Source organism: Equus caballus, chromosome 7 (assembly GCF_041296265.1).
Source record: "Equus caballus isolate H_3958 breed thoroughbred chromosome 7, TB-T2T, whole genome shotgun sequence".
In the NCBI taxonomy this organism is placed as follows: domain Eukaryota; kingdom Metazoa; phylum Chordata; class Mammalia; order Perissodactyla; family Equidae; genus Equus; species Equus caballus.
Genome location: NC_091690.1, coordinates 43347431 through 43370634, shown reverse-complemented (window position 1 = coordinate 43370634; position 23204 = coordinate 43347431). Strand labels below are relative to the sequence as shown.

The window sequence follows — 23204 nt, the reverse complement described above, 5'->3', positions numbered from 1 at the left end:
AGGATATAGGATATAGGATATGCATAGGATATCAATTAAATTTGAATTACAGATAAATAACAAATAACATTTCAGTTTAAGTACATTCTGTGCAATGTTTGGGATATACTTACACTAACAATTTTCTTGTTGTTTATCTGAAATTCAGTTTTAGCCGGTATCTTGTGCATTGCCCGGCAGCCTAGTGCTGTGAGCACTGCTGTTCCATTGGGGCCTGCTTCTGTGCGACTCCGAACCCTCATGTGCTATTTCTCTATCAGCAGCACTTCAAGCACTTCACTTGAAAAAGGAATTTTCTTCTATTTCATATATTCTGAACCTCACTTCCTCTTGCTAAATAGTGTCCCACTTTAAAATCACACTTCATAAAGAGACAAGAACCTTTTCCTCTGAATATTTTCATTCATCAAAAAAACCACAAAATAGTTTAAACAAGGATATAAAATGTGTCTTCACACTTATTTCAAAAAGTATTTTACTCAACAAAATAGCAAATAACCCAATTCAAAAATGGGCAAAGGACTCGAGTAGACATTTCTCCAGTGAAAATATACAAATGGCCAATAAGCACATGAAAAGATGCTCAACATCACTAGTCATTAGGGAAGTGGAAATGAAAACCACATTGAGGCACCACTTCACACCCATTGGGATGAATATTATCGAAAAACAGAACCTAACAAATGTGGGTGAGGATGCGGAGAAATTGGAACCCTTGTGCATTGCTAGTGGAAATGTAAATGGAGCAGCTGCTGTGGAAAATAATATCACGGGTCCTCAAAAATTAAACATAGAATTACCATTTGATCCAGTAACTTCTCAAAATTGATCCAGTATATACTCAAAAGAATTGAAACAGGGACCCCAATAGATACGTGTACACTCATGTTCATAGCAGCATTATTCACAACAGCCCAAAGGTGGAAGCAGCCCGAGTGTCTTTCAGTGGATGCCTGGATAAACAAAGTGTGGTACATGCATGCAGTGAAATATTATTCAGCCTTAAAAAGGAAAGAAATTCTCACACATGCTGCAGCATGGATGAACCTTGAGGACATTATACCAAGTGAAATAAGCCCAAAAAAAGGACAAATACTGTGTGATTCCACTTATATGAGTTCCTAGAGGAGTCAAATTCACAGAGACAGAAAGTGAAATGGTGGAGCCAGAGGCTGTGGGGAGGAGGCGGAGTGAGTGTTTAATGGGGACAGAGTTTCAGTTTGGGAAGATGAAAAGTTCTGAAGATGGATGACAGTGATATTTGTACAACAATGTGAATGTACTTAATACCCATTTCTGGGAGCTGAGAGCATTGCTGCCTTGTGACCTGCTCCCCAAACCCACGCTCCCGCCCCGGTTCCTGCTTAGGCATCTCCTGGCAGGAGCTCAGGGTCTCCTCGCCCATCCGCCAGGGGCCGCACTACCTCGCTCTGCTTTCTCCCCTGAGAAGCCTCCTCCTGGGCTGGCCAGCGGGCTTGCCTTCCTGGGCACCACAACAACCTGTGTACAGCCCATTGCCCAACTCTGCACAGCACCCCGTCTCTGAGCCGCTCCTGCTCCTTTGGCTCAGTCAGTTCTCACAGCCAGCCTCTTTTTATAGATGAGGACCCCATCACCACAGGCCCTGAGTGACTTGTCCAAGGTACACAGGTAGCAGCACCTAGACTTGGACCCAGGCCACGTGCTTCTGCATGTTGAATTCTTCGCAAAGCGTCCCTAAGAACAAAGCTTCTGGTGCCCAGTACCAAGTCGTGCTGCCCACCTTGCCCAGCACCTCCACCACTACACCCCTTACCAAGCACTCCCCTCCCCCTTAGCAAAGGCAGCTGCCCTGGCCTCGCCAGGGGAGGGGCAGGGGTCTGGTCAGTGCCGGATTAGCTCTAGTGTGAGGGCGTCTCTGAAGACCGAGGGCACAGGAGTGTTTCAGCCTTGAGTTGAAAGCATTTCCAAGCAGGCCCAGCCCCCAGGGGCATCGGGGAACAGTGGGGTAGAAACAGGGAGCAATGAGCCCTCACAGGGTCTGCTCACAGCCCTGTAAAGACACACTGGCTGTCCTCTTGGCAAGCAGAAGGTGACATCTCTGTACCCATGACCTGCGGCTGATCCTACATGAGAGCTCAGGGCAGTTCTCAATGGGTAGACAGCTCCCGAGGCCCCTCTTGGGAAAAGGAAGTTCACTATATTCAGACTACAACAACGCTGGGCTCCAGGACTGGAATCAACCTGATTATCAGGTGGTGAGAGGCCTGCTGGGCCACTGGGGCCGGTGGATGTCCTGGGCCCTGGGGGAGCTGCAGTGGCCTTCTCGGGTGGGGTTCCATCCTTTGACACTGACGTAGAGGCGGCTCTGCCCCTGGTCTGCATGTAGGCAGGACTGCTGGACTCCTCTGAGGTATGTCTGTCCTTGCACAGGTGAGCCAGATCCTAATAGAGCTGTGGGAAGACGAGAGAGGTGGCATAGAGAGAGGACTGGTGGGGAGTGAGAGTGTGGGGAAGAGATACCTTAATGGAGAAAAGCAGCTAGACAAAAATTTATAAAAGTCAATAGAAACATAAGAAATGAATGAAAAATTAAAAATGAGTAGGAAAATGAATGTAAAGAATAGATTTTTATAACTAGGGAGAATAAATAATTGAAGATGGTCATTTGATACAGGCCTAGATGACAAGAGACGGATGCATAAGGACCAATCTCACATCTGTGCGGTGTCCTACAAGCAAGGCCTGCACTGGCAGTTGACATAACTCATTCATTTAATTCTCATGAGTCTGTGGGGACATATGTTCCTTACCCCATTTCTCAACTGAGGAAACTGAGACACAGAGAGGTGAAGTAATTTGCTCCAATTCACACAGCCTGTGAAAAGAAGGGTTAGGGTCTGAGCCCAGGTCTGTTTGAATGAAAAGGCAATGTTTTTCCTGATTTTGCTGTCCCCCCTCTCCCTGGGGAGGCAAAGGATGTGGACAGATGACGGGAAGTTCCACCAGCTACAGAAGCACAGTTGCTTCACGCTGACCTGGTTCTCTCACCCTCCTCTCCTCTCACTTTCCTGATCAAGCCGAAAGCTCGGCAGAAGCGCTCCAATACTTGCGCCCCACAGGTGACAGTGATGACGCCACCTGGCCCTTAAGTTCCAGGCCAGGAAAGCTAGTTCCCAACGGCTCACACAGGAGCCTCCATCACAACGGCTCCCCACCCGCGCGATCCCACCTGCCCTCCGCCTCCCACACAGAGGGCTCCGCAGGGACTCTTCTCCTGCTCTGGGCCCAGCTCACCGCTTTTCTGAGTCCAGCAACAGGCGCTGCCAGAGGTGCAGGCAGGGAGCGGCAGGAAGCGCCCTCCAGGGAGGCAGCCTGGGGCGCCCCTCTGGCTGCAGCTGTCAGGAGAGAGCAGGCCTGCTGCCTGCGCCTGGGAAGGCGGCCGCGCCCAGTCTCTCCGAGGCCGAGCTCAGCCCTCAGAAGGTGTCCTGGCCCCATTCCGATCAAACGGACTCTCCTCCTCTCGGGGTCGAGGGTGTTGTCCTCAAGCTAGGAGCCAGACTCTTCGCTGTGTACCTGGAGAAACTGAGGCCCGAGAGCTGAAGTGACTTCTAGAAGGTAACCCTCATGCCCGCCAAGGCAGGCCTGGGTCCCTCGCTGTCTCTCTTAGCTGCCTTGCGTTGCTCCCCATTCAGCCTGGGCTACTGTTCAAGGACTCATAACCGGCTTTAATGTGACCTGGAAAAAATCAAAATGAGACAAGTGAATCTTCCTCGAATCCCAAGTGTTCTCCAGCCTCTCTCTGTGATACGGTGTAGACCACTGCAGGTGACAGAGAGACTCACCACTGCCCCCAAGCCTGCCCAGGACCCCCTCAGCAAGCAACTAAGCCTCCAGACACTCAGACCTCAAGGCCTCAAGCAGGATGCCGACACGGCTACGGGAGACCGGTTACTGCTGCTAAGAAACTAATGATAAATTCAAGTTCCAAATGTCTGGAGTGTTCAGTTCAAATTTTGTCCTCCAGTCTTGGGAATCAGCATGGATCTGGACAACAATTTAGTACACAGCAGTCACCCAGCGGGCATTGGGAGAATAACTGTGACCCTTCAACCCTGCCGCACTGGGTAAGCCGCAGGCACGGGCCCCAGGGGCAGGATGGGATGGGGAGTCGGGAGGTAACATGGTATTCTGTCATTTCACCTTCATGACAACACTCTGAAGTGGGTACCACTGTCCCTGTTTCACAGATGAGAAAACTGACACTTAAGAAAACAGTAAGTAGCTTCCCTGATGATGCCCAGACGGTGATGGTGGTGCTGCACTGAGCCAGCCAGCCAGATCCCAAGGCGCTCCCTCCCCCCTACTCCGCTCTCGGGTAACCCGGAGAGAGCTGTGTAGTGCGCCTGCTAAAACTGGCTGGTTTTGAATCCTGCCATACCTCTTTGGGCTGTGTGTCCTTGGTAGTTGGATTACCCCCTCTGCACCTCAGTTTCCCCATCTCTAAAATGAGAATAATAGTGCCTGCCCACAGGGATGTCATAATAACTCTACACGTGGACGCAGGCGTGGCTCCTCATGGGCTTTGCATGAGTGTCAGCCTTTGCAAGCGTTCTCTCTGCATCTCTTCTCCTCACCTCACACAACAACGTCACCCTTGGAACGCCTACCCCTCAGCACCCAGAGCCTCTGCAGCCCCCAGATAACTGTGTGTGCAATAGATAAGCTTGTCTCCTGAAAGGGAGGATGTGAGCCTTTTCAGCCAGGGGTCTGCTCAAGGCAGGAGCCACACATGGTGACAGGCAGGGAGTCCCCAGAATTAATTGCTCACCACATGTCACTGCTGGTGACAAATTTGCAATTACTGTCTTCCTAAGAAGAAAAACATCCCGTCCTCTCCCAGCTCTGGTCTCCACAGTCTTCGGCCTGATTTCAACAGGTCTGGGAGGAGCGTCTGCCATTTCCAAAGGGTAAAACAACCCCACATAGGAGAAGAGGACCCTGGGGCTTAAATGACAGGCCGCGCTTCTTGTCTGTGTAAATCAGTGAGGGGGCTGGCCATGCAGTGATGTCCTCCAGTGGGGTCTCTGATGTGGATGGAGGCAGGGGGTGTCTAGGGTAGAAGCAATACTGAGAAGGATGGCACTCGTTTGGGAGGACAGATCGGGGAAGGAGCCACGCGTGCTCTGCTCTAGCCTGGCCTCAGGCTTTTGCTTTGAGATTCATCAGAGCAGACTTGGGAAAAGGACCGGAATAAACAGTGGGTCCCCACTGGATTTCCTGAGGCAGGGACAGCCCCAGACGGGCCCAAATGTGGGCTTGGCTTTAGCTGCCTGCCTCGGAGTGGATCCTGAGTCAGCGCTGCAGAACAGCTGGGAAGCCTTCGCCTCTCCCGGCAGGCCTGGAGCCCCGCTGGCTGCCTCAGGAATCATTCATTCATACCCCACGTTGGAAGAGTTCTTCCAAATACTGACCATAGTATTTGACTTTTCCTACTTCCTCTCCAAAGGTAGTGAGGACTAACAGAAATGAAGACACGACTGGGAACCAATGGCCTGGGGAACCTAGATTCAGAAGCTGTCTTTGTGGACCACTTCACTTCCATCCTGTTACTGTCCCGTAAATTGGGGACGTGGTGAAGGATGAAGTGCCAGTGAGACCAAAAGACTGGGAGAGGGGGCTTCAGTGAGTCGAACCCACTGAAGGAGGGTCTGGTGCTCCTGTGTGTGGCCCCAGCCAGTGGTTCCAGACTGAACCCCGCATGCTGAGTCAGGGACCCGAATCGTGCTGTGGAGCATCTGCTGATGCTGGAAATGCTCTGCAGTAATCACCCTGCAAGTGCCAGGTTATTTCTGTCTCTAGCAGGAGGACGGATCAGGAGAGCAGAGTCCAGAAATAGCAAAAGCAATTAGCAGGCAGGCTTCTCGGGGCATAATTACTATGTGCAAATTAGGACATGACCAGGTAAACCTCGGCCTAGTTTCCGGGTTGTAGGAGGTGAGGCCTTGGCACGACCTCACCAGGCCCTCACCTGCGGACGGCAGGACCACCAGCTTCAAGGACATCTTCTCTGCACAAGACCCTTTAGGACTCAGGGAGCCTGGGGATGCTGAGGGGTTCCCTACCCAGCACATGCTCCGTGATTCCCAGGATGGGCCTGGAGGCCTGGGAGACCCAGGAGGGCATGTCAAATACTCACCAGCTTCTCTCCACCGAAACGGCCTGGCTGCAGGTCCTAAGAAACAGGTCGGAGTCTGAGTGCTAGTCTGAGTCAGAAGACATGGGTTCAAGCTTTGGAGCTTCTAGTCCTGAGCTCCGTGACCTTGGGCAAGCCACTTCACCTCATCAAGGCTCAATTTTGTTTGCTGTGAAATCAGTAGCTGTACATCGGTAGTATTGGTCGGGATTGCCTAGGTAATGCTGCCAACAACTCCCAAGTCTCAGAGCTTAGTGCAGCGACGTGCAGTTCTCACGGACACCAGGGCCACCAGAGTCTGAGCAGCCCGCCAGGGCAGCTGTCCCCCATGCACTGGCTCTGAAACCCACGCCACATCCAGCGAGGGTGGCCTGCCCTCTCCACATCAGGCTCCACATTTGCTGTGTCCAAGAAAGAGACTGGAGCAAAGCTTTCCACGGCCATGGCCCAGAAGTGACACTTCTACTAGCATTTCATTGGTCAGAACTAGTCCTGTGGCCGCCCTGCCCATCTACAAGGAGGCTGGGAAGTCAGTCTCCTGTCTGCTCAGAGAGGAAGGGAACCGGACGCTGGGGAGTCCCAACATTCACCACAGTTGGGCCATCAGCATCAACAAGAATTTGCGAAAATCTGGAGGCAACTGTCCACATCTCCACCAGAAAGTGATGCTCTGGTGTGGCTGCTGTCTTCCTATGCTAGTGCCTGTTGGAAGTTCCTACCAGACCCAGGGCGGAGTGCCCCAGAGGTGGGGAAGGCAGCCACCAGCTTTTGAGCAGAGGCCCACGCTGGGCAGAGGCAGGGGAAGGAGATACAACCCAGAGCTTGCAACCTCTGCCTTCAAGGGCCAGCTCTCTAGCTGTGGAGAAAGTCCAAATAGAGGCATTCAGATCGGTGTGTGCAGTCATGCCGTGTGTGTGCAGTCGTGCCATGTGTGCAGTCATGCCGTGTGTGTGCAGTCGTGCCGTGTGTGCAGTCATGCCGTGTGTGTGCAGTCGTGCCATGTGTGCAGTCATGCCGTGTGTGTGCAGTCATGCCATGTGTATGCAGTCATGCAGTGTGCGTACAGTCATGCCGTGTGTGTGTGCAGTCATGCAGTGTGTGTGCAGTCATACAGTGAGTGTGCAGTAATGCGGTGTTTGTGCAGTCATGCAGTGTGCATACAGTCATGCCATGTGTGGATGCAGTCATGCCGTGTGTGTGTGCAGTCATGCAGTGTGTGTGCAGTGGTGCCATGTGTGCAGTTATGCCGTGTGTGTGTGCAGTCATGCTGTGTGCGTACAGTCATGCCGTGTGTGTGTGCAGTCATGCAGTGTGTGTGCAGTGGTGCCATGTGTGCAGTTATGGCCGGGTGTGTGTGCAGTCATGCAGTGTGTGTGCGGTCATGCCGTGTGTATGTGTGTGCAGTCATGCTGTGTATCCCAGTGCTGTGAAGACAGGGTGCAGCCAGTTGGCTGAGCCTTCCTGGAGGCGCCTACCTGCAGAGCAAGCCTGGCTTCCCCCGGTCCCGGAGCCTTCTTGGAGCTTTACTGCTGGTCTAGCGCTGCCTCCTCACTCCACACCCAGCCAGGGCCCTTGCTTCTGAGCCTTGAAGGCGGCAGTGTGCCGGCCTGCTCAGCTCTCTGGATCCTTCCACTGGGGCTCAGCATAGGGAGAGCAGAATCATGGGCCCTGCTGGAGCTGGGCCCACTCACTCAGGCCTCCTGTGCCGTCTGCCCTCCAGCAGTGGTGAGAGGTGGGTGGCAGCGGGAGACTGCTGAATTCCAGTCCCAGCTCTGCACGGACAGCCGTGTGGAAACAGACTGCCTCCTGCCTGGCGCATGTGTGCTCAGGCCTTCCTATAGAGGGGGTGCCACCAGGCTACAAAGGTGCCCAGGACCAGCACCTACATGTGGGGCTCTTTTACCACTGTCCTGTCAGTCTGCTCCAGGGCAGCCCAGAGTTCCTGTCCCCTCTTCTTGGCCATGTAGGTGTCTCACCTGCATGTTGTACCTTCTTCACTGGAAATCCAGCACCATCTCACTGGAAACGTGTGTGAGCTGGTGGTCACGGTGCTGACTGGCCCCTTGGCCCCTCTCCCAGGAAGTGGAACTCCCTGCATGTGTGTGTGCCTCCAGCCCACCCCAAACTCCTGCCCTGCCACATTCTCTGGGGCCCACAAGCTTCTCAGCCAGGCCCCTATTCCAAATTATAATGAAGTGGCAATATGATTCTCACAACACGAGGAGCAGAGGCAGCATGCTGCGCGGGCTCAGCCCCGGAGCTGGTATGGGAAACCCCTGTGCTTGGCCTCTCGTCCTGGCTCTGCTGCTTTGGTGAGGCTGTAAGCGAGTCACTTAACATCTCTGACTACAAGTTCCCTATCTATAAAGCGAGGAGGGCTCACCACCTGCCTGCTTCACAGGCTGGCTTTGAGGAGGGCGTGGGTGACGCAAAAGAAGATCTGCTCCGCCTGCTGAGCCTCTGAGCCTTAACGACGGGCAAGAGCTGGAGCTCAGAACACCTCGTCTGAGGTCCCAAAGGTAAGTGGGGGCAGTAAGATTCAAGATAAGACCTGCCTAGCCACACCAAAGTCAGTGCAATGTGGGCCCCCAGGCACCCAGGGGTCCTCCTCCTCTCCCACCCCCAGCGTGTCTCAAGCAGGTGCTGTCCACTCGTCTATCACTGGCTCAGCAAGGCTACCACCTCCAGGCCTATCACATCTACCCAGCATCCAAGCCCAGGCCTGGCTGCTGTAGACACTGTGAATAATGGCGTGTCGTGCTTGTCTAATGGAGTCATCACTACTTACTTACGAACGCAGCTTCATCAACAAAAGCAGGCGAGGATCGATGTCGAAGCAGCTAAGTGAACCCCACTTTCCCTCACAACTTGGCATGTATTGATAGTCTGTTGTCCACTTAGTGATTTGCACCCAGTGTGGAGCTAAAAGCAGGAATAAAAATGCCCTCGGCTCTTCTTGCTGACAATCCTTTGGCTTCTGTTCAGGGCAGGGTGCTGGACCAGGTGCTCCCGCCCAGGCCTCACTGCCCTGTGCTGGGCAGTGAATGGCCTAAACGAGTTTCTTCTCTCCAGAAGGGAGAGGTGAGGGCAGCTCCTCTGAGCACCGCACACGGTTCTCACTGACACAGGCCCGACCTCCCCTGAGCCTGGGCAAAGCCACCCATCTTGCCCTGATCTCAGGCAAGGACGGGCATTTTCTTCTGTGTGTGTGCGTTCACGTGCGTGTGTGTGTGCACATATGTGTGTGCATGTGTGTGTGTGCACGTGCCTGTGTGTGTGCACGCATGTGTGGGTGTGGGTGCATGTGTGTGTGTACATGTGCACGTGCATGGGTGTGCATGCCTATGGTCTGTCTGTTTCGTTTGGTTTGGTGTTTGGCAGGGGTGGGGATTGGCTGGTTGGATTGGAAGAAGAGTACGAAAAGATTTGAGAGAGGTGTTGATGTTTCTGGGTAAATCCGTATGAGGATATGGAAGTGAAATGGGGCAGGAAAGCTGTGATGCCTTAGAAGTTGTTCCAAATTTTCATTTGTTACTGCATGTTCTCTGCACCTCCCAGCTTATCACTGTGCTCAGTGGTTACTAATTCCATCATGGGGGCCCCTCCTTATGACCTCATCACCTCCCAAAGGCCCCACTTCCAAACACCATCATATTGGGGACTGGGACTTCAACACATGAATTTGGGGGGACACAAACATTCAGTCCATAGCATTAATCAAGTTCTGGGAAAAACGAGGGGCAAAGATGGGCGTGGAGGAGGGCTTCCTCATCTGTTTCCTGTTTAAAGAGAACCCACCATGTGCCAAGCATGTCACATGCGTCACTTCTAACCTTTACAATAACCCTCAGGATAGGTGTTATTTACCCATTTTAGAGATTACAAAACGGAGGAACCAACTTCCCCAAATCACACAAATATCAAGAAGCTAAATTGGATTTAGTTCAAGTTTGTCTCACATCAAAACTCCAGCTCTTGTACATTGACGAACAGACGCAGGTGGTGTCTCAATTTATAATTCAGAATATTTTCATGATCATTTCTTAGTATAGACCAAAAGTTCCCAAACTTCAGGATGCATCAGAATCCCCTGGAGAGCTTGCTGGAGTTTCTTCTTCCATAGACCTAGAATGGAGAATGAGAATGCGCATTTCAGCGAGTCTCCAAGTGCTGCTGATGCTGCCGTTCCAGAGACCACACCATATATCCTGGTGCTAGAGAAGCCGGGAGGGTCAGAGATGGCTATTCAGTCGGGTTGCCACAGGGGCTCTCAGGACACTGACAGACCTCATCTCTCCAGGAGCCACTCTGCCATCTGGACAGAGTATTTCTCGGGGAGGAGAAGGCTTAATGCTCCAGGCATTCTCAAAGCCCAGAAGCCCGTGGGCCTCCTGCCCTTGACCCTGGGTCCCCTCAGCATGTCCTCCCTTGTGCTTGATGGCCGTGAGCCCTCCAGGAGGTGAAGCTCGCTCAGCAAGATGAGAGCAGTCACTCTCCCCTCTCTTCACCATTCCTCTGATGGCAGCAGAATGCAAGTTCCGTCTTATTTAAATAGGTGTGAGAGACTCACTGGTAATTTTGTGGCAGCAGATGTGTATTTGTGGAGGTGTCTTATATTTCTGGGACTACGTTTCCCAAAAGCATGTGCACATTTCGGATGGATAAATATTTAAGTTGAGCCCCAGAGACAAAGGAGGTGTGGGAAACACTGCTCCCATTTCATAGAAGGAGACTGAAGGCCCAGGGCGTCTCCAGGGTCAGCAGCTACGGTCGTACTCCTACCACCACTAGCAGTGGTGGCTGAGTGCTTCTCACGGGCTGCGGCTCGCTGACCTCACGCAACGCTTCACGGTGTCATCGCACTGCATTTACCAACACACCCAGGAACCGGAACCCTTCTAAGCCTTTGGCTTGTGTTATCTCACTTAACCCTCACAGCTGCTTGCTGAGACAGCTCCTACTATCGCCCCTGTTTTCAGGAGCAGGAGCCCAGGCACAGAGAGATGAAGGGACCATGCCCTAAGTCGCACCACAAGTAAGTGTGTGTTCTGATTTGAGCAGAGGCTGTGCCCTCTCCAGCCTCCTCAGACAGGTGCTGGTAACTCACCTTTCTCTGGTGGCCCAGAGGGGATAAAAGAGGCCCTGTGGGAAGTCCCAGCAGCCCCACAAACCCAAGGCCCTCTGACTTCAGAGGCGAGTCAGGTCAGAACCCCAGCCCTCTCGACTCCTAAGCTGGATTTCTGCTCATCAGCAAATTCTGAGGGTGCCCCCCTCAATCTCTAGAGTTGACATTGCTGCTGGTGCCACCGGATACTCCCAGCACACCCTTAGAAATGCACAGCATGCTGTCCGTCTTGCAGATCTGACATCTGAGTGTGGCTACCCTCCTTGTCTTTGACCTCAGAGAACCAGAAACCTTTTCCCAGAGCACAAGCTCAGAAGCAGGATTGGAGCAAAGACTCCAAACATGCTTGTCTCAGTATCCCAATGCTGTCAGTTGTACCCTAGTTGGAGTGCCCCATGTATGCGTCTCTGTGATCCCTGCCCTGGGCTCAGCAGGCCTTCCATCTGCAGGGCTCACACACACTCCCACCAGCGTAGGTGGAGGCGGTGCTTCCAGAATGTCTGTCACAAAAGGGTTTTCCTTGCCTGTGGGTTGCTATGGCATTCTCTCTAATACAAATGCGAGTCCAGCCCTGTGACAGCTTTTCTCTTCTGGTCTGTGAGGGGAGAGGGGATGAAGAAGGGGCACAGGGAGGGGGCTGGCCAGCAGCTCAGAGGAGCAGGCAGAGGCTTGTGTGGAAAGATGACAGGATTCCTGGCAGCAGCTTACCGTGTCGGAGCTCCCTCTCTGCCTATGCAAGGACCTCCCTGCTCTTGGCCAACAAGCTCCCCCTGCTTCCCAACACCATGTCTGCAGAGAGGCAGCCTGGACCTCATCCTGACAGGAAGGAGCTGAGAATAGCTGTCCTCGTCCTTCTTTATGCCCTTGAGCCCCAGCCTCATTCCCCTTGCATGTGGGATGCAAGGTTCCTTGGAAGATGGAGGTGGGCGGGCTGCAGACAGCAGGACCGGGGGCCAACCTCCTTCCAGCTGCCCAAGGGGTGTGATGCCAGAAGGGACGGAGGAGGCACCATATGCTTGGCACGGGCTCCTGGCTCACCTCCTTCTCAAAGAGCTGCTTTCCTGAGCACACTTGTTTCTCAGAGGCCCTGCAGAATAAGATTCATGTGTGTTCGTTAGTCAGAGGGTGCGGTGAGCTGGAATCCTTCCTGCAGAGGCTGAGGGAGCCCCAGAGCACCACAGTCTTCTCTGCCACCTGCGGACATCACCCCTCCCGACTGCCAGCTCTCCTGAGGAAGAAAACTGGGGTGTGGGGGCTGGTGTGACCCCCTGTGTGGGTGAGAGAAGGCTCCTGGATGGAGATGGGGTCAGAACGGACGGGGTGTGGGTCCTGTGTCCTGTCCAGTCGAAGGGGGAAATGGGACACTGAGAATCTCTCACTTTGAAAGTTCCTCCCCTGGGTGCCCTGGGAGGGGAGTGGGTTTTTTTTTCTGTGAGACTCCAGAAGACAGAATGAGAGCTGATTGTCAGAAGATTCAGGAAGATAGATAGTGACTCATTGAAAGGAGACATGTCCTCACATTGAAATTAGAATCTGTTTCCCCAGGAAATGGTGAGAAATCTGTCACTCAAGTGTTCAAGCCCAGACTGGGCACAACCAGTCCGGGAGCCAAGGATGCCAAGGGCTGCCTGCACCAGGGTACCTTGCTCTGGATGACCAAGAAGGTTCCTTCCATTCTGAGACTGAGACCCTCACACTCCAGTCCTTAGGGGTCCCACACCTTGCCTCTGGCTGGTCAGTTGGGAAGTATTTACAGAGACACACCAAGTGCCCAGAAGGAGCATAGACAGAGCCCAGGAACTCAGGGAGCATGTAAGAAAGATGAGAGGGATGACAAACTCACAGGAGACAATCAGCAGGCAGTAGCAAAGCCCATGAGCATGCCTGCTGTGCATGTTACAGGCCACGCAACACTGGGGCAGCGCTGGGACATCTGCTGTGAGTGAGAGGGCATCCTTGTAACCAGCCAGGAGCACCAGGCCTGCCTATGGGTGGTGAGGGGATGGGAGGTAAGGCCAGGAAAAGGTGGGCATATGCCACAGGCTGGCGGGTGGATGGGCACAGTTATCAGCAACCATCCTGAGCTCCAGTTTGGGGGCCTCCAGGTCAGAGCCCAGCTGTGGCTCCTGGGATGAGGATGCAGAAACATCTCTGGGCAAGTGTAATTCTTGGCCAATGAGAGGTCTGTGGCTCTGGCGGCCTCTTTTGTGGGAAGTTAAGACAATGATGCAAGTGGTCTCCACTGTCCTCCCAGCCAGAAGCACCTAACAGGGCCTCTGGGGCTTACTGTTTTCCATCTTGGATGATAATTATCTGTGCAAGTGCCTGAGCTCTCAAACCAGACAGTGAGTTCCTCAAAGCAGAATCCATCTTTCACCCACTTCCTCACCCCCTCCCCCGACCAGACATGCTTCACACACACCCCCACACCCATATTTGTTAATGTACCGATAGATTAGCAAATAAGTGAGAACATTTTTCTAGAAAGATGTTTCAAATGGGGAGAGTAAGTGTCTCAGATCTTCAAACCTGGCCAGTGGTCCGACTTAACGGAGTGACCTCTGATGCGCATTATGGAAAGCATGGGTTTAGGATGCAAGTGTTTCTGAGAATGGAAAATCTGAAGGAAGCTGAGGTTTTACTCAGTGGAAGATGGGAGTGTGCCCGATGCAGGACGCAACGCCTACACAGTGATCGCTACGTGCTGGCTGCTATTGTCATCCGAGGCCTTCACTCCTCACCACACGCACAGTCACCTCACACGGTCACATGCACACAGGCACACGCACACGCACATACACACATACGCACATCACCCGTGTGCACGCACACACCCCCAGTGAGTCTTCCCGTCTCTCACCCGAAGGCCTCTCCTAGAGGGACAGAGGAGTCCACTCCTGGGCCCACGAGCCTGGCAGGCAGGTCTCACCCTTCACCCCCACCCTGTGCCTTCCCCCTCCGGGATCTGCTTCTGATGAGAGGCTGCTTCTTCCCTCATTGTCAGGTTCTACTCTTTCCTCCCCAAAACATTTATTCTGCCTCTCTCTTCTTTGAAAGGGAGCCTTCCACCATGGAATACCAGGGGCCAGAATGGGTAGGTGACATCTGAATCGAGATCAAGAACAGGACATGGTCCCAATGTCAAGCTCTCCTCTGGACAGACACGTGGATGACTCCTCGAGTTCCAGGACTCATCCCTTGATGAGTCTGTTTCCCAGCTGAGCTTCTCCGCTTAGACGGCCGGTTCTCAGAGATACCCCAGGAAGGAGCAGCAGTGGACAATTCTGGGATCTTCTGACACCCGTAGTCCCTCGGGTTTTCAGATCTGTATGAAAACAGCTAGAAGCCTGAGGACAGGGGCTAATTTCTAGTTTTCTGTGCACAGATCAGGCACCAGTACTTATCTGCAGAAGGAAAGAAGGAAGGAAGCAAGGCAGAAAGGGAGGGAAGGTGGAAGACGGCCCCAGAGGGAAGGGGCACCTGTTTGTGGATAAGGAGGCCTGAGTCATGTCTGATCACCACCTCCTGAGCCTCGTCTCCTCATCTGGAAAATAAAGATGGACAAAGGTGAGGACCAGAGAAGTCACCAGTCAACGCCAATGTGGCTGGCACACTTTTGCCTGAGGCCTAAGCGTCAGGCGGGTTTCTGGTACAGCTCCTCAGTCCCACCGTCTAAACTCTCAGTAGCAAAGGGGGAGGACGCCAACAGGGTGTCCCCAACTTTTGATCTGTAACAATCTGTGGGGTGAAAACGGTCTCACAGGGAGTTTGAATCTGCATTTCTCTCAAATTCAGATGAGCATCTATCCACATTTAAGAGCTATTTGCATTTCCTCGTCTGTGAATGGTCTCTTCACCTCCCTGGCCCATTTTTTTTTTTAAGCTTTTGGCCTTATTTTATAGGAGCTCTTTCTATGTCAGAGAAATGTCCTTGGTCTGCAATATTTTCCCCAGTTTGTTTGTTTGTTAGCTTTCTTATAGTGGGTTTCACGATTTCTTAGTGTTTTTTTTCCTTTCCTGTTATAGTTAGAAAGGACTTTCCCACTCTGAGACTATAAATAGTTCCCCCATGTTTTAATTTCCCAGTAATTGTAGGACTTCATTTTTGTCAACCTTTAAATCTTTGATCCATTTGGAGAACATCCTAGTCTAAGACCCCCATTACTATCCCAGCCACGGATTCCACAGCCATTTTGGCTTCTTTGCTATTCCAGTGCCACTGATGAACAACCCGTCTGTCCCCCTAATTTAAGAACATCTGAGAAAGCACTTCACACAACTCTAGATCTCCTTGTGCATCTGGTTCTATGCTTGGACTCTATCTTCTTTCTTCTTCATCACGCTAACTATCCACACCCCAGTACCACCACAACGTTTTATTTATTACAGCTTTAAAATACAACCATAGCACTCTTCTCCTCATGATGCTCTCTGTTTTGGAATTTCCTGAGTTATTCTTGCTTATTTTTCTATGTGAATTTAACATCAGTTTATCTAATTCCAAAACAAATTATTTTGTTATTTATTTGGAAATCAAACTAAATTTGTAAATTAATTAGGGGAAATCATGTTTTCATATTGAAGCTTACAATCTGTGTCATTTAGAAATATATTCAATAGCTAATACATCTGAATCCATTGGCTGATCCACTTGGGGGTTGAAGGAAAAGCTGTCCGAAGGCAGGCAGTCTGAGCTGGTTTGGCACCCCAGTAAAATTGCCTAGGGTCTAAATTACTTCTGTCTTTCTTCTCTGTCATTCTTGGTGCTGGCTTCCATCCTCGAGGTCAACCTAGCTAAGGGTTGCAGGATGGCAGCTGGAGCTGCAGACAATATGTCCCTCTTCCAGGAAGGAAGACAGTGAAAGGCAAAATGGACACTTGTCAACCCTCTGCCCCCTCCCCTTTTAAGGAGATTTCTTGGAAGTCCACTCAACAAGTTTCACTAACATATCTACAGTGTAGTCTTTCCAGAGAGCTGGAAAATGTGGTCTTTTCAGCTGGGCACACTGCCCTCTCAAATAAAATTAGGTTTCTATTACTAAGGATAAAGGAGGAAATTGGAGAAGCAGCCTTCAGACTCTGCCACCCTGTCCTAGAACACGAGGAGCCTGTCCTTTTGTTCAAGTCCATCCACTCTTTCACTCACTCTCACCTGGGTCTCATCACCACTACATCCTTACAACTCTTCTTCTTAAGGCCATCAAAAGCCACCATCTTTCTAAAAAATGATCAGTGCTCACTCTTCATCTTAGGCAGCCAGTCAGCAACGTGTCGCCAGTGGAGCAGTGCCTCTTTTTAAAATACGTCCCTAGTCTGGCTGTGGGACATGCTCCTTGACTTCCTTCCACCTAACGGCTGCCCCTCTCGCTCTCCTTCACTGGGCCCTCTTCCGCTTGCTGGGCATGTCCACTCCCTGCTGAGTGCACATACTCCCGTGACTGGCTGTGAGTGAGAGATGCTTCTCAAATGCAAAGGTTTTTGAACTGACATCGCCAAGTGCTGGTGAAGACGCAGGGCAGCTAGAGCTCTGCTGCACTGCTGATGAGAACGCAAAGCGCTGTGACCATTTTGGCAGCAATTTGTCAGTTTCTTATAATGTGAAACACACATTTACCCTATGGCCCAGGAAGCCCACTTCAGGTTATTTGCTCAGCAGAAATGAAGACGTGTACACATAAAAACTGTGTGTGACTATTTATAACAGCTTTATACACAGTTACTAAACATGCAGGGAAATTTTCAAATATACAGCTACAAGCGAATGGGAAAACAAATTGTGGTACATCCATACAATGAAATACTGCTCAGCAATAAAAAGAAATGAACCATTGATGCATGCAACGTGGTTTAATCTCAAATGCATTATGCTGAATGAAAGAAGTCGGACTCAAAAGATCACATACCACATGATTTCATCTATTTGATTCCATTTGTATCACATTTGGAAAATGAAGAGCTACAGGGGCATAAAACAGAACAGTGATTTCCAGGGGCTGGGGGTGGGGCAAGGGGAAAGTCTGCAAAGAGGCACAAGGGAATGTTTTCGGGTGATGGAATATTCTACATCTTGAATGGTGGTGGTGGTTACATAAGTGTACACGTCTGGCAAAAGTCATACACCTGTACACCTAAAAGGGTGAATTTTACTACATAAAACACACAGTAACAAGCCTGACTTGAAATGTGTATGTATCAGCCCAGCTGACTCCCTGCAGTCCACACCTCGTGGGCAAGAACGAAAGAGCTGAACGTCGAGCCCATCATTTCATCAACGGCGCCTTTATTCATGGAGTTACTCGGAAAATAGACCTTGGCGACTCCCTGCTACTCCTCTCTCACCCCTGGCTCTACCCGTAGTTCCGTGTCTCTGCCTGTCCCGACCCAGTCTTTCTCAGGACAGCCGCAAGTCCCCACCACACCTGCCCTCAGCTGCCCCCGGTACTTCCTGCATCTGCTTTTGGACTCCTCCAGTGTACTCTTCACAGAGCTGCTGGTTGTTTTGTTTTGCCTTTTTCAAAACAGAAATAAGATCACATTCAAAATCGTCCGGTGGCTTTCCCCACACTGAGCCTTAAGTCCTGTCCTCCCTCGGCCCTCCCCAAGCTGGCCCCCCTCCCTCTGTGACTTCTCCCCCTCCCAGCAAACCCAGGGGCCTCTGTGCTTCTCAAGTGCCCGGACAGCTTCCCCTTAGGCCGTGCATGCATTTGCCCCTCTTCCTGTGTGCTCACCCCGTCTGCCTGCCCCGTTTGTGGCCCATGTGCGCCATGCTCACTTCATTTAGCTCTCAACACAAAGGTCATCTCAACAAAGCCAGGTCATCTCAGCAGCCACTCGTGATTTCCTACTTTGCTTTAATTTTTTCCCCTAAACCATATCGCTTACTAAGATTATACTTTTTGGTTCACTTGTCACTGCCTCTCTTCCACGCTAATACGTGAGCTCATTTATGGCAAGCATTACTGAATGCATGAATGACTGAGAGCCCTCCATAAGCTTTATCATTTCTGCCAACTGTAAAGTGCGGTTCTTCCGAGTGAATCTCCAGGATCTGATTGTGCACCCTTCCTTAGGATAGCACACCCTGAAGAAGTCCTTCGTCTTCCTCATCCACTTCTCTTTCACAATTACAGCCTCATTGACGACCATTGAGAGAGACCCCTGGCCCCACTCCCCAGGCCCTGATCATGAGGTCCCCACGCCCACTCCTGCACCCACTCAGCACCACATGTCCCAATATCGAGCTGCAGAGACTGGAGTCCTCAGCAGGCACCGACAGCTTAAGGAGCCAGGCCCTCTCCAAGTCCAGTCCACATTCCCCAGACCTTGCTCACCACACTCAGTCCTTGGCTCAATTTTCAAGGACATTTTGAGAGAAACGACACAGGCTTAGGAGAAGGATACTGTGCAGGAAATAGAGCTCTGCCCAGAGTCCTCAGCACCAGGTCCGCGTGCTCAGCGCTGCCTCCACAGCGGGCGTGCAATAGACGCAGGTGGAGCCAATGGGTGGCGAGCTAGTTTCTGTGATGCCCGGGCAGTCCCAGGACTCAGCCAGAGCTGCTCCACCCTCCAGGAAGGGGAGCAAGTGGGGCCCGCAGAGACAGCCACTCAGCTTTGCAGGACCCGGCCTCCTCAGCCACCTCCGCCTTGAACCAGCTGCTGAGACCTGGAGTTTCTGAGCATTGTGCCCCGGTGTCCCAGAAGCCAGGCAGGCTGAGGCCTCGGGGACAGCCCTGGGTCAGGCATTAGCCCAGCAATGACAGCATCATTGTTAACTCATTTTCTCATTTACTAATTCTTTCAACAAATATTTACCACCTCCCACGGCCAGGCTCAGACCAAGGTGAGGAAAAGAGGACAGCAAGCACCAAAAAGCACAGCCACTCTGTGCACCCCCAGCCAGTGTTTCCCCCCGGGGCACAAGGGCTGTCATCCCACACAGCCCCCCTTTCTGTGTCTGCCTATAGTCCCACCTACTTCCCGGTGGGCCTGTGTCCTCTACCCTCCAGAGGTATGAAGGAGCAGCTGCTTCCCCTCCCTCTGTGCTGCTGGAGCCTGGATGTGCACACCCTTGGCTCTCTCATGGCAACGCGGTTGATGACGGAGCCGTCGGTGCTGTTGTGTGAGAAGAGCACCACGATGACACGGCTGGTGGAGGACCAGGCCTCCAATCTCCTACCCTCTCTGGCAGCCAGCTTCCCTGGCACTGTGTTGGCCATCAGAACCCTGGCCAGCAGCTCCCTGTGCACCATTAATTTGGGGCTGGACAATAAATTGGGCAGAAGATTCCTCCTGGTTGGCCCTCAGCTGCCCCTCGCCCCTGTCCTTCAATGTCTCTCTCCATCGATGTGCCTGTTGGTGCCCTAGGGTGAGGCACCAGCAGGTGTCCAACCTCGTGTGTTCATTTAATGCACTGAATAAAACATTACTCACAGATTAACTGAGCAGTTTTAAGTGAACAACCATTTTCATCTGTTTTAAATTTTCATGGGTACTTTTCTGAAGAACAAGTACATCGTTAATAATTGAGAGGAATGAGACCTTGTTAATCTCTCTGTATTTTAATAAGGTCCTACTGTGTCCCAGCCATTTATATTTAAAACAGCTTCATTTTTCTCTAAAGTTGTTTCCCTTGAAGAGAGTCCTGGCGGGGAAGATGAGGAAAGAAGGCTCTCTTCCAGTCTGGAAGGAACACTGGGAGCTGGTCTTAGACTTTCAGATGAAATCAGGGAGGCCGTGGGGTTAGCACTCACAGGTGGGAAGACAGGACCAGAGAGGTCACAATGGGGACCCAAGCACACCCAGCACCAGCTGGAGCCAAGGGACAAGATGGGGCCATGGGGCTGCTCCAGAGAAGTGATTGAATGGTCTAATCAGCAGAAAGACAGAACCAAGCACGGGGGTGAAAAGAGAGATCTGGGGACAGGGAGAAGGGACAGCTGAGGATGAGGTGGGTGCAGGAACGAGGGCTAAACCTGCTCTCAGCTCAAGCGCTCTGAGGCTCTGACACCATCTCTGAGCTGCACACCAAACAAGCAGCATCAGAACAAGAGCCAGCACTTCCCTGTGCGTATTATGCACCAGGTGTCGTCCTTTGCACCCTGCACATGCGCGATCACCTTTAATCCTTGTGACAGCTCCCTCAGGTGGGCACTAGTATTATCTGCGTTTTACTGACATGAGAAAAGTGAGGCGCAGACAGGCAAAACAACTTGCTTAGGGTTATGCGTTTAATCGACAACACAGCCAAGATTGGGATGGAGGTCTGCCTGGCTTTGAAACCTATGCTTTGAACCACCCTGACTGCTGGGAAGATGGCCTGCCAAAACCTGCAGCTAGAGTCTGGTTTCTGTTTCCAAGGTCTGGCTCTCCGCAGCATCATCTCTCAGGTCTGTCCTGGGGCGCTCCTGCCGCTGCCCCTACCCACGCATCTCCCTGTCACCCGCCCCGTGGCTGAGTCTGCGCCTGGGCCTGGCCTACTCTCAGCAGACACTTGGTTTTGGGGTGGGGAGGCAGATGACTGAGCGGGGAAGGAAGCAGGAGTGGTTTGGACTGGACGGCACAGCTTCGGCCTGGGTTGAAAGCCACACAACTGAGTGATTTCATGCAACAAGCTGTTAAAATGCACTGTGAAAGGAGCTTAAAACAGTTCTACATTAAAGCCTTCCTCTACTGCAAAAGTCAGCTTTTCACGTTGACACCCAGGAAAGCAACAGCTCTACTCTCCAGCCCAGGTGAGTGGAAGGCTTACTGGACCGGGGCGATCAGAGACAGAAGAGAGCCGTGCGCTCAGGTCACGGGAGGCATGGGGTCCCCCCAGGCAGGGTGTGGGCTAGTCCCTCACACTCTAGAGCAAAACAGTACCTTGGGGTTCTCGTTAGGGACCCTGTCAGGTCCCGCATGAGTTATGTGTCACTTGTGGAATGCTGAATCCCTGGGTGGTGTTTCCAGGACACCAGGAAACCTCTCTCCACCTGAACAGAATGTCCGCCAACAGACCGTGCCATTGAGGGTTTGTTCCCTGCGCAAACACACTGGGGCAAAGAGTTTGTCGCTGCTGGACCCCAGCCAGCCCCACAGCTTTTCACACATGATGGCCCCTCTGTATTTTCTTCTACCTGCTTGGGAAAGCAAAATGATCCAACAACCAGAAAACAAGCACCTCTCACAAACATCTCTAAAGTAAATGCCAGTGCAGCCGACACGGTGCCAGCTGGGTGACTCCAGGCGAGCACTTCAGCTCTCTGAGCTTTACTTACGATGTCCACATCAGAGTGCTCAAAGAGTGCGGGCTCCTTCTGGACTTGGGGTTGCATCCTCCACTTCTGCTATGCTGGCCTCATGTTCCCAGGCCACATTAAGAATGAGGAAAATGAAAATCCACCTGCTGCATAAGCAGAGCTCTTAGCACAGCCTCATATGCGCTGGCCCTCAGTAAACTGCTTGTGATGTTCTTGTCACCATCTTCATCTTTTACGTAGCACTCAAAACTCCCCTAGCTAAGCCTCATTTCAAAGAGACACAGAGAGCTTCAGGACTTGTCCTTGACCAGCATCTTCTACTTGGGTCCTGAGCCAGTGCAGCTCACCTGTGCCTTCCCCTGCACCACTCCACAGCCCCAGCTGGGGAGAAACACAACTGATGCCACATCTGGCTGTTCTTACTGTGTCTGGTGTGGCTGGTACAAGTTTCTGCCACCCCTCCTGCTATGGGCTAAATTGTGTCCCCCAAATTCAAATGATGAAGTCCCAACCCCCAGTGCCTCAGAATGTGACTACATTTGGAGATAGGGTCTTTAAGAAGTAATTACGATTGGGCCAGCCCTGGTGGCCTAGTGGTTAAGTTTGGCATGGTCCACTTCAGCATCCCGGGTTTGGTCTGTCAGCAGCCATGCTGTGGCAGCCGCTCACATACAAGAAGAGGAAGATTGGTGGTGGATGTTAGCTCAGGGCAAAACTGTGAATCTTCCTCAGCAAAAAAAGAAAAGTAATTAAGGTAAATGAGGTCATTAGGGCAGGCCCTAATCCATAGACTGATGTTGTAATCCAATGTGATTGATGAGGAGTAGGAGATTGGACACAGACACACAGAGGAAAGACCACGTGAGCACACAGCAAGAAGATGGCCATCTGCAAACCCACGGTACTTCGATCTGGGACCTCCAGCCTCCAGCGCTGTTAGGAACAAGTTTCTGTGGTACTTTGTTATGGCAGCTGGCTGACTAAGACGCACTCGCGAAGCAAGACCGCAGCTCCTCCATCCTGCGAGGCCACCTGCCGGCTCCCAGCCAGTTCCCCACCGTGCCCGCCTCAGCCCCTCCATCCTCGCCTCCTTCTGCTATTTCTGGTCATCCTCATGTTTTATTTAAGTCCTCCAAGAGGCCTCCTCTGACTGCACTGCTTTAACTAGTTTGGGAGTCTCTCGACCGAATCTTCTACGTTGCCGTGTCCACATGTGTGCACTGTGCACGTGGCTGTGCGAGTGTGTGTGGTTGTGTATTTAGGTACCTCTCAGACCCCTAGCTACACCTCATAGCCCCTAAGGACGGGGTCATATCAGGACCCACGGAGTGCCAAGGCTCGGGGGGGCCTTTCGGGACTATTTTTTCTATGATCTTGATTTTACAAACGAGAAAACCACTTCCAGAGGAGGAAGTGAACAGCCTGCTCGAGGACAAAGTGAGGGTAACTCCAGGCCACGCTCCTGCCCTTTCAGGTGACCCAGGAGCCCAGCACATGGCTCTGTCCCCTGGGCCTATCCATAGAGTCTCTGGGACACCACACACACTGCTCCCACCCTCTCTCTTTCCACCTCCTCAGATGCATGACTTCCGTACGGGTCCAGCTTTTCTCTTCGTTAGCATCTCGTGAAGACAGTGCTCACAGTGTGGGCCTCAGCGTCCACGGG

At 52.0% G+C, this 23204-nt stretch overlaps 1 long non-coding RNA gene across 1 annotated transcript; it reads right to left on the bottom strand.

Moving 5' to 3' along the window:
* Positions 1–382: 382 nt before the first annotated feature.
* Positions 383–7979, bottom strand: LOC138925005 (uncharacterized). Its single transcript, XR_011440587.1, has 5 exons — positions 7651–7979; positions 6179–7031; positions 3277–3717; positions 2793–2857; positions 383–2433 (listed from the first exon to the last, which is right to left on the bottom strand). It is a non-coding gene; the product is annotated as an uncharacterized lncRNA (long non-coding RNA).
* Positions 7980–23204: the final 15225 nt, after the last annotated feature.